Source organism: Macrobrachium nipponense, chromosome 9 (genome assembly GCF_015104395.2).
Source record: "Macrobrachium nipponense isolate FS-2020 chromosome 9, ASM1510439v2, whole genome shotgun sequence".
NCBI classification, from domain to species: Eukaryota; Metazoa; Arthropoda; class Malacostraca; order Decapoda; family Palaemonidae; genus Macrobrachium; species Macrobrachium nipponense.
In genome coordinates, this window is record NC_061110.1 from 63,970,167 (window position 1) to 63,985,166 (window position 15,000).

Consider the following 15,000-nt stretch of genomic DNA (forward strand, 5'->3'; position numbering starts at 1 on the left):
TCTCTTTCCGTCTCCCTGGCCGCAAATTCCCAAGATGTATAATAAGTATTGCACCAGCCCGGTTTTTTTGCAATGCCCCTAGGTTAGGTTAGTTCTGAAAACTGTTCTTCAGGAACACTGGGTGAGGAAGATTCCGGACCCTCGGTTACAGTTCGGGAATAAGCCGTTCTCGAAATGCCTCGTTGTCTTCAAGACGCCTGTGTATCATGCAGCTGATTTCAGTGCTGCTTCTGTTCGCCAAGGAAAAATCTACATGAAAGGCATTATGCTAATTTTCTGTTACAGGGAATATGTGAAATCCAGGGATTTCACAAAATCCCTAGGGCATTCGCTAGGGAACTAGTACTGAACACTGTGAAACAGTGATTCATCTACACTGTTTCGCCGTGTTTGGTATAATATAGTCCCCTAGTGTCAAATGTGTTTAGCGGTATTTAGTACTAACCCCTGGGGAATCAAATGCATTTAGGGACATTTGATCACCCATGGCCTAGTACTAAACACAGCGAAATACATTTGACTCTCCAGGGGATAGTAGTAAATAGTGTAGATGAATCATTGATTCAACACAGTTTTGAATATGCCTTCTCCGTGATATTCTGAAGTCCCGTGAAACCGTTATAGGTGATACTGTGTGTATGGGCGACAGCGCAAGTCAACCGGCAAAGACGTTACAAGTTGGCGTGGCTAGGGCAGTTCGAAAGAGTGCCACGCATCTCTATATCCCTTCTTGATTGCCCCTTGTGTCTAAGGAACAAGAATATCCAATCAGCTTCTTGCATAGCGATGACGTGTGAAGGGGGTATTTGAAACAGAGGCCGCACCAACGGTCAAAATCAGTTCGTTAGCGGATCCCATACATTACAGACAGGGTCGAGACGAGTGCCAGTGCCCCGCATTCCCGTCGGCCACCACACAAAGACGTGTATCGCCATGAGGGTCAATAGCAGTCTAACTTGCCATCCGGTTGTGCACTAGCATAGTTAATGTAATAATTACAAGTAAGGCCATCTGTGTAGCTAAGATTAATACACCTGTGTTAAACGTTCCCTCGATTAATATTTTTGCATGTCCTACATCGCTCCCACTTCTTGTGGCTTGGGACAGCTCGAAGCGACGTTAGCCACCATACCTGTGTTAAACGTTCCCTCGATTAATATTTTTGCATGTCCTACATCGCATGCACGTAAACTTATCTCTCTCCTGTTTCTCCTTCATATCCCGAACCCATAAATGACCGAGATTAGGTCATATATATATATATATTATATATATATATATATATATATATATATATATATATATATATATATATATATATATATGCAAGAGATATGACCGACAATCTAATAAACCAAATACGACAAATATTGGAAAAATTAATAAATCAACATTTATTCTAAGGCTGGTTTATCGGCGTGTGCGCTTTTTTTTCTCTATTTTTTGGGGGGGCTTGCTTGTCATGCTAATCCCCTCCTGCTGTTATCTGCATTCTGCGAACGCTTTAAGGCTTTCGACATAGAAGTATTAAAATCCTGTCTCATAAAAAAAGAAGTTGCTTTATTTACAAACATTATATACTTTGTAGATAAATCCCTCACACATATACAAGTAAACGAAACGTGCTTGATTGAGTAACTGGCAGGTGACTGCTTGTTACGAAGTAATCATCTTATCTTGTCTTATCGGTAATTATGAATAGCGCCGTGGTGTGATTTCAAAACCCTTCATCTGGCTTCTCCTGTAATTTATGTTTCCAGAATCTGGTTCATCATAATTTTCATCCTCAGCGGGATTCGAACCCGCGGCCTCTGGATTAGAAGTCCAGCGCGCTATCCACTGCGCCATGAGGACATTCGCATTAAACACTTGCTCCCACTTCTTGTGGCTTGGGACAGCTCGAAGCGACGTTAGCCACCATACCTGAGTAAATAGATGTAAACAGCTTTATCTCGGAATATACCTTTCCCCTTTCTAAATAACGTTATTGTGGCCTTGCTTTCGGTGGTTCATTTGTAGCTGTCATCTTGAAGTTATACGTTGACTACTGACTGGAGGCCGAAAAACTAAGCACTGCCCCTTTTCGCTTTCTCATTATATGATGGCTGGTACTAGTACCAAGTATGAGTAGGTAGTAGTAGCAGATTTCGGAATAAATTCCGTTGTTTAGCTATATAATTTCACCACCGATTTTGTTTATCTGGAATTCATGATGCCTACGTGTTTTTCCACCTTTCCACCATTCTTCCTTTATCTACAAATGTGGTATCGAGGGATTTCCTTGGTCAATTTTCATAACCCGCTGCTGTATCAAGACTATATAAATGTCTAATTCTAGTCGTCAATTTTTTGGGGGTTCAATAAATTCAACCTGTTGACTTTTTTTCCTGTAATAAATGTGCTCGTTTGAAATATCTTTCATTCTTTTGCCAGCTTGCTCTTTTAAACACCTGCATGTTATTATAATGGCTGTATCGATTTCCCCCAAGACTGGGATAGATTCTAAGTCCCGGGATAGAGTAGATTAGATTAAGCCAGCCTTATGCTAGCGCGGGTTTGCTATTCAGCAGCCCGTAAAAATAAAAAGAAAAAAAAATTAAAATAAAGGTCCCGAGATGGTAGGGACTGGGATGATCAGGCCTGAAGGGCGAAATCTGCAAACTTCGGGATATTTTATAGAAGGTCCAGCAAAATAAGGCAGGGATTTACAATTTCATTACAAAAATAGACTATTTCAAATTTAATATCACAAACTAAACTAACTGCGTGGGCGGCCATGAGGCTCATAAGTCAAGATCACAAAAGTTAAACAAATACCGAAAATTCACGAAATAACCACGGTGCAATTACTAAAGCACTCAATACTAAATGCTACTGACACAGACGTTAGGGAGATGAAATTACTTACTGATAAAATTACACCATGACACGGACTCTTACTATGCACGAGTCTTGGCTGTGGAGAAAACGACTCGAGTTACCCGTTTCCTATCTTTGTTAGGCCACCCTGAAAAGGACGCCGAATGAGCTATGCTACCTTGGTCGTCACCTCGGTTTCTTATCAAAAGTTCGACATTGGATAATTTAGCAACATAACAGCCAGATGTACCAAAATGACAGAATCTCAATTTGAGACGAAACAACCCACAACATCAGCCTATTCATCACCAATACTCTTTACCCACATATACATATAATAGAACCGCCAGCCCCGGCCGCCTGTCTTCTGCTTACGTACTAATCCTGAGCGTTGTGAAGGATTGGTCGTGGAAAAGGAGGAGCCAGTCCTTTTTTGCGACAGTGGTTATTACGGTGCTGTGTTTGTCCATTTTTGTCTTTACAAGAGAACATGGTCGAGACAAGCGTTATATTGTCAAATTTATATCGTATTTTACTTCGCATTTGTATTAATACATTTAGACTGCTTAGAATTTTAGATCTCGGGATTTTTAACGGGAAACTGAGACAGCAGACTTTCTGTTTTGTTGTCCGAACGGCATTTGGTTGTTATCCTAGCTCCAGATTCCCGTACCCGAGAGCTCTACGAGATCATGTTTTAATCTATATGGCGCGATGCTGATGTTTTGCTTTTGTTGTTTTTAGAAAAGTGTTGTTTTGTACAGGATTAAAAGATTACAGTACTCTATTCATCCCGGTTTTGTCTGCGTTGCTGTTGAGTTTCGTCATGCGATTTTCCCTCTCCTAAACGAGGAAGCTTTGCTTTTGGTTCGGTTTCTTTATTTGTTGGTGCTTCGCCCACGGTAGCTATTGCGCGAAGCGTTGTGTCTGAGTTTTTACGAAAATGATACTCAGCATGGGTAACGCGCGATTAGATTGTGAGAGAAACGGGAGTGCAACCCAGGAGAGGGGGTGGGGTGTTTTGGGTGTTGCCTCTTTGGAAGGAGGAATGGGTTGCTCAACTGAAGCGAAGGTTTGCGATTTCTGAACGCTCGTTTTGATTAGTCTACAGGTTTATGAAGAAAAGTAAAACATCATTATGATTCAGCCTCTCATACGATTTCTGAATTTGGTGGAAGTCTTACCTTATCGCCAACACTCCAAATTATCGATCTTCGATCCCTCTGCCACTAAGTCTTTGTTTAGACTAACTCGGTGGGTTATCTTATCTTCTGTAGCGATTGTTTTAGGTAAAGGAGATTTAGTTTTACAGTGTATGCGGGCCTATTTAGCACTGACTTCCTTTCAAGTGAGCTGAAGGTAAATAATTTATATCTGAGAGATTCTGGGTTTATCGTATAGCTCTTATTATCAATTGATATTGCCGGCGGATTCCCCTGTAACCCCTGAATAGTGGTTGTTATAATCAAGGGCATTTGTAGTACCTACACAGCTGTAATTTGCATTGCGAGTTCGAAGTGACACCTTTTCATTATCGTCGTTCTTAAAAATTGCAAAGAAAACAAGGCCAGATGAAAAGGTTACTAAAGTTTTATTTTATATTGTGCACTGAGGACCTTTATGTCTCCAGGTAATACCGTTGTTTTGAGCTCTGTTCGTGCATATATGAATTCCCAGATGAGGAAAACTGACAACGTCTTTTGCCATTGATTTTTTTAATATTGCAGTATAGTAAATTGCTTGGGTTAAAAAGTTTTTTAATCGAAGATGGCAATAACCATACTTACTGCAAAAATTGATTACAAAAGTATACGGAAAAACACTTCTTTTGAAAAAGCAGATATTTTGCTTCACGTATTACAAACGGCAAACTACGTTTTTTTTCTTTATTTTTTAAAATCGAAGCCCCTCAAGGCTTTGCGCTGAATGAAAGGCGTTAACCTTAAATCCGTCTTGAGGACATTTGACACTTTTTATCTTTTATTTGGAGAGATGATGTGTATATTTCTCGCATAACCCGAGGGTCAAATTCAAAACAAGTCATTTACGTCATAAGCGATAAATTTTCAAGGTATATGCGAAGGTCAACGAAGGTTTCTTGTGTTTCTCTCGCCTGGGAAGTCAAGGTGGTTCAACGATTCTGTTTAGTGTGTCGGAATATTGTGACATGACATCTCTGTTACAGATTTTCTTTCAGGTACCAAGTTGTCTTACGCTTTTCAAGTTCTTGAATTTTCAGCGCGTTCAAAACTTGATTGTGGCCCCTTTCTGAAAATTCGAAAACGCGGCGTTTTCGTTTATTATTGTTATATATACGACTACAAAATGAAGGAGTATGTTAAGTGTAAATGTTTATATCATTTCAAAATTTCACGTAGTTTATGCGAGGAAGACTGTTCAAAATTATCATTCGTACCATGGACGCTACATACAGTTCGTTGTTCAAAACATTTCCTATTTATCTAGGAAAATATGGCAACATCCAGCCCCGACTCCTCCCTCTGAAGGATTTCGTTGCCATGCAAGTTATCGTAAGCGCATAATTCTTGTAAAATTCTCTCTCTCTCTCTCTCTCTCTCCTTGAGCAATGCCAGCTCTGTTGCTGCACAAGCTGCACCCGAGGGCTTTCATGCCCCGTAAATATCAAGGATTGCCTTTGGGTCAAATTCCTGATAACGGCTTCACCATTCATGTTTTGTTGTTGACTTGTGCTGGTAGTGAATGTGGATAATTGTCTGGACATTAAGGAGGGAAAAAAGAAAAGAAAGGCTAGCCAGCTATAAGTACAGGCCTAAAATAGGTACACAATTTGCAAACTAAATGGAAGCTCACATCTTCTGTAGACCTATAATGCACGCAAACATCCACGAACACACACACACACACACACACACACACACACACACACACATATATATATATATATATATATATATATATATATATATATATATATATATATATATATATATATGATGAATGTGTGTGTGTATCTTTGCGTATATGCGAGAGTGAGTATGCACCTTATAAATGGCCAATATGCAAATATGCGAAAACATTTCTTCTACTCTTATTAGCTCGTTTCACAGGTCTCTTCCAAGGCCTTGGCCCTTAAAAATTCTGCCTTAGAATTGACTTTGGTTTATGTTTCTGTTAAAAAACTGATGATGCGCCTTATCTATGTGAATTATTTTCCCTACATTTTTTGTTCAGTATCCAATGAATGATCCTTTATAAAGCTATCATTGCACTTGTCCCTGCTGAATATCATTATTGTTCACGCGGCTTATGGTTTATAATGAGAAAACGAATTTGCATTGTAGCATCTAACGCATTTTTTGTCGATCAGGAATTGAGAGCTCGTAGCAGGAATTTCCGAACTGCCTTATCCTGTTGCGGAAGCCAAAACCATTTCAGCATCACCCAGCGTTTGAAGCCTCAACGATTCAGAATTAGGTCACCGAGCCTTAATAACGACAACCATTCATGTCAAGGAAGCTCAGAATAGAAACTGATTGTAATCATGTTCACGCTCCATTAACTGGATTAGTCAATGACGGCGTCTGAGGTGGAAGAGCCTCCAGGCCTATGTAAATATAATGGGCTTCTTTTTTTCTTTTCCACTTTTTCTTTCTTCCACGGATTTCAACTCGACCAACCCAAGTGTTTCCGGTCAGTCACTCATTTCTTTTTGACTTCACGTGCCTATAAATCTAACTTTGCCTGGGCTTACGATATGTTTATTTACAAAGCGCCATTTTTGTTGTTGGTGTTATTTTAGAGGAAAGCCACCGAACAAAACGAACAGACGATGCGGGAAAAGACTTTGAAAACGACAGAGACAGGTACTACAGTCGCAGAATTTCAAGCTGAACGAAGTAGAGAAGAGCAGCAAATGCCATGAACTCAAAGTCGGAATAGACGATGATCATGATAAAAGCAAAATGCGAACAGAAGAGCAACGAAGAGGCTGTGGCTATTTAGTCTCCATGATCCAATACGTGCGTAGCTGAAGTCATGGATGATGAAAGACCCTCCTGAATTTCACGTTGGCAAAAGTAATTAGAATGGAATGCCAAACTCTACCACGGTTAGATTTAGACGTGTCAGCGTTATTATGAAGAAATAAGATGCTGAAAAGCAGCCACGTTTACATTTGCTGATGGTGTGCCCAAGTCAGGTGTGGCCTGAGGGCAGCTGTAAAGCCAGGCCTTGATTTCCTTGCCACGTGAGATGATGTGAGAGAGAACCCACTCGAGGGCATCATTTATCGGATGGATGCTGCTATTAGACAAGTCCTTGCGTGGCACTGGGTGGCCCTTCCGGCTAAATGTGGCACTCTCCCAGTCCCTCGGCCTGTCTCCGGTCAGTCATTTTTCTTAAGCGACTCATTTACCTTGACCTCAGCTAGAATTTAAGTACCAGGGTGGTAACGAAGGTTCTGCTTTTTTCTTTTCATTTACTGATGCTTGTTTAATTCATATACGCGTTTCCCAAGTGGTGCAGAAAGGGATAGCACACCCATGACTTTAGTCATTACATTTAGGATTTCTGTGTTTTAGTTCTTACTTTTCTATGCATTATTATAGTGTTATTGATTCTTTTCACTTAACACCTGCCGGTTTCTGCAGAACCCTGGGAGTTATCAGTGAGTTTGTAGGTCTTTGGTAAGCAGTATGAGCGATAGAAGAGTTTAAAGAAAGCTAGACAAAATCATTAAGACACTGAATGCACAGTAAAGCCTACTCCTAGAGATGAGTGAGCACACGATGTCTCCTCGGATGGACTAAAAAGTCTTTGAGACATCCTAATCCTTGTAACTCCTTGTAACTCTCATTATATCCACAATACCTATTCTCTTACGTGTTTTGAAAGTTTGGCAACGGAGACAGCGCGATTCTTTCTTAGCATAAAGAAAGCCAGCTCTTTTCCCATAAATTGTTAATTCGTAATGGCCGGTTCGTTCATATGTAATATAGGACGACAAATCGTAGATATCAACATCTGCCGTACTTTTTTTTTTATTACACTAGCTCCAATTATTACAACATACTGATCGGTCGGTACGTCGGCAAAGAATCTTGATTTGGATTTACGTCACATCGCACAGGAATTATTGAACGTTATTTTCTTATTATCCGCCAAATTACTTAGCATAAATCAGGTTAGCTGACAAGGAACTTGCAAACCTTGATTCCACCTTCGTTTAAGATTCCCTCTTTAACGCACAGACCATCACTTCTCTCTCTCTCTCTCTCCTATTGTAACCATTCGAGGGTAGTGCCCGTAAGCCGTGCATTCTATAAAGCTCTAGACCGCAACCCCATTTTCTCTCTATACCCTAATAATAACTGGATCCAGCACTCGTAGCCTCACCTGAGGTGAAATGATGGTAGCCCAAAGTACCGCGACCAGTGATTATTGAGACGGACGAAAAACAGAGTAACCCAAATCTATGCCAAGACTGTAAACATAGTGAAGTCTGAAGGGTCAAGAAGAAATTGATCAGGGCAGTTGTTAGGGCTGCCGGCGGGTGGTGACTGGTGCCATTTATGGAGTCCTTATGCAGAGAGAAAGGTTTTCATTATTCTTTAACACTACTCGAGGTATTTAGGATGTGGAGCAGTTTTATAGGTTAATGTAAAAGGATCTGGTCTGTGTAAATGGCTAATGTTCCGTTGCCATGTTTTATACTATACTATCATTTCCAAATGCTCAGGTGCTACAAAACTAATGAACAATAAAGAGAAAATCTCTTAACATGCTAACTGGTCGTGATTGCTGTGACTGTCATCATTCTTTCCATTTCTATCTGAGGGGAAGCAGAGATTCTCGCTCCGTCTGTCGGTCAATATGTCTATTTCTGCCATTAAGTATTGGCTTGTTTTAGTTTACGGAAGGCTTATGATTTATGCGACAAATTGTTGCGAGATCATAGAAGTTTAATCTCTTAATCACTTTTTGTTTCGTATTGAGGCACATTGTTATACTGATCTTAATTTTAGATGGCTGGGGACGGGGTTCTACCCATTTCTTGGTTTATTCAGCTTTGGGTTACTCTGTTTTTTGGAGTAACGAAGGAGTGAATAAGAAAACAAAATTAGACGTTTGGTTTTGGACTGAAGAAAAGTTAATGTAACCATTATTTTAATGTTATAAACGTTATGTGGCTGACTATTTGTTTTCCTGCAGTTCGGCTTTCTTAGAAGATTTTGTGATCTATATATATATATATATATATATATATATATATATATATATATATATATATATATATATATATATATATGTGTGTGTGTGTGTGTGTGTGCTTCATGTATACTTATATGATAATAGTAGACACAATATTACAACTTTTCTTTTGATTCACCGATAATAAATATAGCATAACACACATCACACACTAAAGACAACTATTCAAGTTATTTTCTGCTGTCAGGCCAGTTTGCTGTAAAGCATATTATATATTTATTCACTGACTATCTTACGAGAGTTTATTAAGATTTGGCACGGAAAGAAAAAGTCGCTTCCTGATATGCAATAAATTACAGAGAGAGGAAGGGAAAGTTTACATGTTTTATATATTTCCATTAAACGAGAAAGAATTGGTTTAATCACGTTTATTTTCCATTTTTCAACTTTAAAAAATTTCCAATCCTTTGGATGTTCAGGAATATTTCCCGGTTGCTGTCCCGCTTTGTTTTTCGTCTTGCAAAATAATGTTTGCATTGTAGGTTGAGAATGATTTTCTATGCCTCAGAGAACTCCAGAAAACATTTATCCTCATGTGATTGAGTCGAAGAGCTTCCCAGATGGCTTTTTTATTAACAAATTGCTCTTGACCCCATATGCAAGTTTTATGATCTAGTTCGAGCCACTATACCGCGGGGCATCTTTCGTCGTCGTTAATTTCAGAAACGAACAACAAAGCTAATTTTAAAACAAAAAGGATGATTATCTCGATATGTAGCAGCACAAGTCACTATACGAACAAATTGGTCCGCTCCGCTGACAGATTAGTTTGGAAGATGCTTAATTATACGTTTGAGAAGGGTATCTTGCCAGGCCATCCATATCACTGACAATACAAGACACTGATTTTAGGTAACATTTTCTGTTATAAGGGATGGCAGATACGAAGTCTGTAATTTAGGCGTGGTAATTAAGGGCTCAACGATAATTGCTTTCAGTTACCGCTCGAGTTGTTTCCTTATAGGTTGCATCGACTGTAGAGCGGCTGTGGAGGCTTTGAAAAATGACTCAGATTATTTTCTTCTTTTTTGCCGATGATTATACCAAAATGATGCCTTATGTGGAAAGTGTATTCATCTCTCTCTCTCTCTCGTGGCTTTTCTGATGAGACTGCAAAACAAACAAAAAATCTGTAGCCGAGTGATATATGGTATTTAAAAAAAACTTATATTTACTTAAAGCTTTTAAAGTAAAGGAGTGGTATTTAAAAGATGAAACATCTAGAGTCTAGACATAATGAAGACTAAAATAAACCAGCAAAAAAGATATACCCGGTATTTATAAGAGAGAGAGAGAGAATGCTTTCTAATAATTCTATTATCATCACTACACAATTCTGAGCCATGAGTATTTAGGGACGCGACATTGGGCCATGGGCACAAAAAGGTTGAAAACCACTGGAGTAGAGGAGCAATTTATGGCAGTTATCATTTATACTGTGTTGTTATCGGAAATCCTGTAGAATCACCCCTCCAGGGAAATATTATTTTGAACTGTTAGTATTCAGCATTAGCAGAATTTTTATGTCGTTCTAAGAATTATTTATTTTTTTAGGTTCACTTTTGCTTACGACTTTGAGGAACTCATTTGTGCTTCTGCAATTAATTATTGAAGTATGTCGGAAGACATGAATTACCTTCAAGACAACATTCATGAAGATAATTCATGGTTTCTGACATCATTGCTTAGATGGTAGTAGGTAGCAATAACAATCTCTTCGCTTCAAATACTGAATGATAACTGTAATATTTATTACAGTACTCATTCTTCTTGGATGCGTCATCTTTATTGCGCATTTCTTCGCGCGACGCCATAAGAAAAGGAAAGTAAAGCAAAGCCTTTCTTACCCGAAGCAGCAACAGCTGCAGGTGAAGGAAGACGCTTTGGTTCGCTGCTCACTTTTAATGGTATGTAAATGGGAGGCATGAAGTGGCGTGCTGAGCCCTCGGTAAATGAATGCCCCCTCGACGCTCCGGGTCGAAGCGTCGTGTCGGGTCGCTCAGCCTCAGGTTTTGGTTGGGGGTTGGCTCCAGAGAGTGGGAAATAACCTCGCCCCTCTCCTATAATAGTTTCTTGATATATATATATATATATATATATATAATATATATATATATATATATATATATATATATATATATATATATAGATATAGATAGATATGATAGATAGATAGTAGATAGATGATGATATATATATATATATATATATATATATATATATATATATATATATATGTCTAAATGGATCCTGATGTTTCAATTTTGGAGAGAAATGTCTTCTGAGCTGTATGTGACTATTAAACATAATGTGATGAAAGTTTGATGAAACATTGAAATGAAGAAACTTAAATAAGAACTGCCATTATGTCGTACTGATGCTACAAATAACGTTGATGTTGTAGAAGACTTTTGTGATCTAAGATGTGATAATTATTTTGTCAGTCTCATAGTGTATATACCAGAAATCGTTCAGTTTGGAAAGCCTACCAACGGGATCCTCCCTCACAGGGCTAAACCTCACTTTGATTCTCGCCTATCGTGAGGAGCTCCTTCTAGACAATAATCACATTCATACGGTTCTTCCTTAATTGCGACGCCTTCCCTCCCACCCATCAGTGGCCTTCGAGTTAGAAGCGTTAAGCCGCCATTTATGGGAACATATAGGGAACAAATGTTCCTTCTGGGCTTATCAGCGCCTTCCGTCCCAGAACTCAGGATGTTGAACGCCTCTGCCACGCTAATTCATTTTGACCTTTACGCCGTGTAAATAGGAAGCGCTCGTTTACTTCTAATGACGCATTACTCTGTCGGTCTGAGGGCCAGTTGCTGCCCTGGAATATGGATCACTTTCATCTTACTAAGGGCTAAGCTCATTCTGGCGGATACAGATTGTGCAGTCCTTGAGTAATGGCTATTTGTTTGTTCAAGGGCGCCCAAATTGGCACTTGCCTTTACGCCAAGTTCTGGATCAGGCCCAAGAAAAGAATAGGTCATGAGTTATTTTTCAAATCGTTGCATAACATTGTCAAATGAAAATGGGCGAGTACCCTAACGATACCTTGGAATACGGGAGATTGACGCTCAAAATTAAAACTTGAACCCTCACTTGCCATGTCGAAGCCACGAAAGCTATGCAGAGCTTTCATGTCTCGACCACATTGAAGTACTGCCGCTCAGGCACTGAGCAATCAAAGTGGTACTTAGAAATGCGGTCTGCTGCGACTTAACCCAATAAGGCCGTCCTCGGCAGCTGCAGACTCAGATAAGCAGAGATCTCACAGGTTCCGAAATTTGTGAAAGTCTTCGAAACACGGGCTACGATTCTTTTTTATCATATTCTTAGTCAAGTGACGGACGGTGCGTATTTTCAAAAGTAAAAGGAACATTTGTATGTTTTGTAAATCAAAACTAATATCTCTGAGCATATAATGGAATACATGACATTATGGTTAGTAGGAATCTGTTATATTTTTGTTTCAAGGCTTTTATATTTTATTCTAAAAGTCACCTCAACATGAGTTTCTTGATGTTAAACAGTTAAACTATACATTGTATATGTATGATATACATCATACATACATATCTATAATATATATACATTTATATATATATATATATATATATATATATATATATATATAATTCACCCATGGGTAGCAGCAGAAGTAGGATAGTCGCGGTGGAATAATAGTTCCGTGAATACAGTTTCATTTCCGTTTCACCATACTATCACATGCTCGAAGCAATCTTCCGTTTAACACTGTGCTGACATTACCTGCGGGAACGCAGTCTTGAGCCTCTGTTCGTTTGATAACCTTAATCATGAAGATCGATGTTTTGTCGGAAGAGGCAGATGGCCAAACCACAAACGATGGCACTGTGGCGGCGGCGACTGCCACACCCAGTTCGTGAGGGCGGGTCAGCTTCTCGCTGCATGTAATTAGCTAATTTGGTTTTTGGTATAGTATGCAGTCCTCATGACTATATGTCGTTAACTGCGTTAGTCCAATGGCCACTACTCATATTTGGTCAAATTTGTATCGCGAGAAGTATCTCGTTCAATTTTTGTCGCGTTTATTGCCTGTTGACGATATTATCTTGCACCTGGTTTTCACACCTGAGTGAGTTTAGCTTGTGGCTGTTCACTCCTGGTGGCAATATGGATCTTCGGAGTTCAAGAGGCAAATGGCCTCTCAGTGCAATTGCGAAAGGAATGTCGTCTCTAAAGTGGGCTCTCGAAATGAAATGACCTCATTTTGATATTAAGTATAATTTACTGTCGGTATTCATACTGAACTGGAATGAATGTTTTTTTTTTTATGTTTGGGTTTGTGGTGGCCCTGAACTTCGTCTTCATGCGTTTCACGATGGCTCAGTTACCTGCAGATGTCCAGACGATAATATTTTGGGACCTTTGCATGTTTTATATGACGTGACATCATCAACGAGAACATTTTCTTAAGGACTGCTCGTGTGCTATGCTGTTCCTTTCCTTTTCTCGCGTTTCTTTACTTGTTTTCGTTGCTTCCTACACCGCCCTATTCCGTAGCAAGGTGAAGTTGGCCCTCCACACGCATGCGTCTGCCCATGGCGTGTCGTGCTTGCTTTCGGCGGTGAGGAACAGGAATCTGACGGGATTTGGGAGCGTTGGCAAATGCAAATCCTGTTGATACTATGTTTAACAATTAAAATATTGCCCAGATGTCAATATATTACGTTACAGTCTCTAAAATATTTTGCGTGTAATAAGAAAAAATGAAGTATTTTCACGATAATTTTTGTCCTCTTTAACGGAATCTCTAGACAATTTATGACTCGCCATGAATTTGGCGGCTGATGGGTAAAATAAGGCACCTGGTGTGTGAACCCTTACATTAATTCAATATTTTTTTTATAATAAACGCATAATAATTATAAACTGCTATTTTCCACGATTCCTGGGATTATTTTGTTGCTTTTATTTTTGTGTCTGTATTAATAATGAGTATGAGTACTGATACTAAAGTAATTTACGAATGTCGTTCATTAAAATTATAGTTAAATATTATGGTGGAAGCCTTGCAGATAGATACTGACTGCCTTCTTACCTCTCTTTTTCCCAGACGCTGCCCTCCTAGGAAGCGCGTCTTCTGCCGATATTTCATTAGACAAACAAACTGCCTGTCTTCCCATAAGGAGACAAATCTTTCGACGTCATTCCTTTGTTGTGAGGCAGTTGGGTTGTGTTATTCTTTCCTTGGTCCGCGGGTGCTAGAAAAATACGGATAGGTGCAACGGGATATCACATGGAGGATCTTTATTGTATAAATATTTTTCCAATTGTTGCATGCAAAAAGACTCAAGCAATCGCTGTTTATGATGTGAGACTTTTAACCATATGTTTGCAAGGACAGCAATACACCTTCAGTGACTGCATATTGCATATGTACGAAAAAGGAACTGGATAATGATTCCTAAACACGCACACGATAAATAACCACATAACGGAATGTTTCGGTGATTATTCCGCGAATTTGTGGGACAATCTTTTCAGTAACCGTCTTCAGTCCACTTCAGATTACGGAACATCGGGACAAACTTTATCGAGTCAAACTTTGCTGTAGAAAGGAGCTCTATTGATCAGCTAGCTAGTAAAGGTTTTGACGACTGGCCGTTGTTTTTGGTATCTCAATTTCTTAGCCATTTTAAACTGCATTTGAAATGTTATTTCAGTCTCATTCTCATGATCATTTTTCATCACTTGGCCCGTCAAGCTTTGAGCTTCTTTTGAAGCTATGGAATCTAATATTAGACCGAAGGCGACTGTTAGAAAGGGTGACTCCTGAACTTTTCTCCTGAAGCAGGATACTCCTCTGAGTACACTGCGCCTTTCATCCTTATCTAGCTG

At 39.2% G+C, this 15,000-nt stretch overlaps 1 protein-coding gene and 1 non-coding gene across 12 annotated transcripts in view; one reads left to right on the top strand and one right to left on the bottom strand.

Annotated features, from left to right (window-relative positions):
* The window catches only part of LOC135217998 (DIS3-like exonuclease 2), a 445,369-nt gene that overhangs the window by 257,146 nt on the left and 173,223 nt on the right, over positions 1–15,000 (top strand). The window lies entirely within an intron of this gene.
* Trnar-ucu (transfer RNA arginine (anticodon UCU)) lies at positions 1,782–1,854 on the bottom strand. Its single transcript has one exon. It is a non-coding gene; the product is annotated as a tRNA-Arg (tRNA).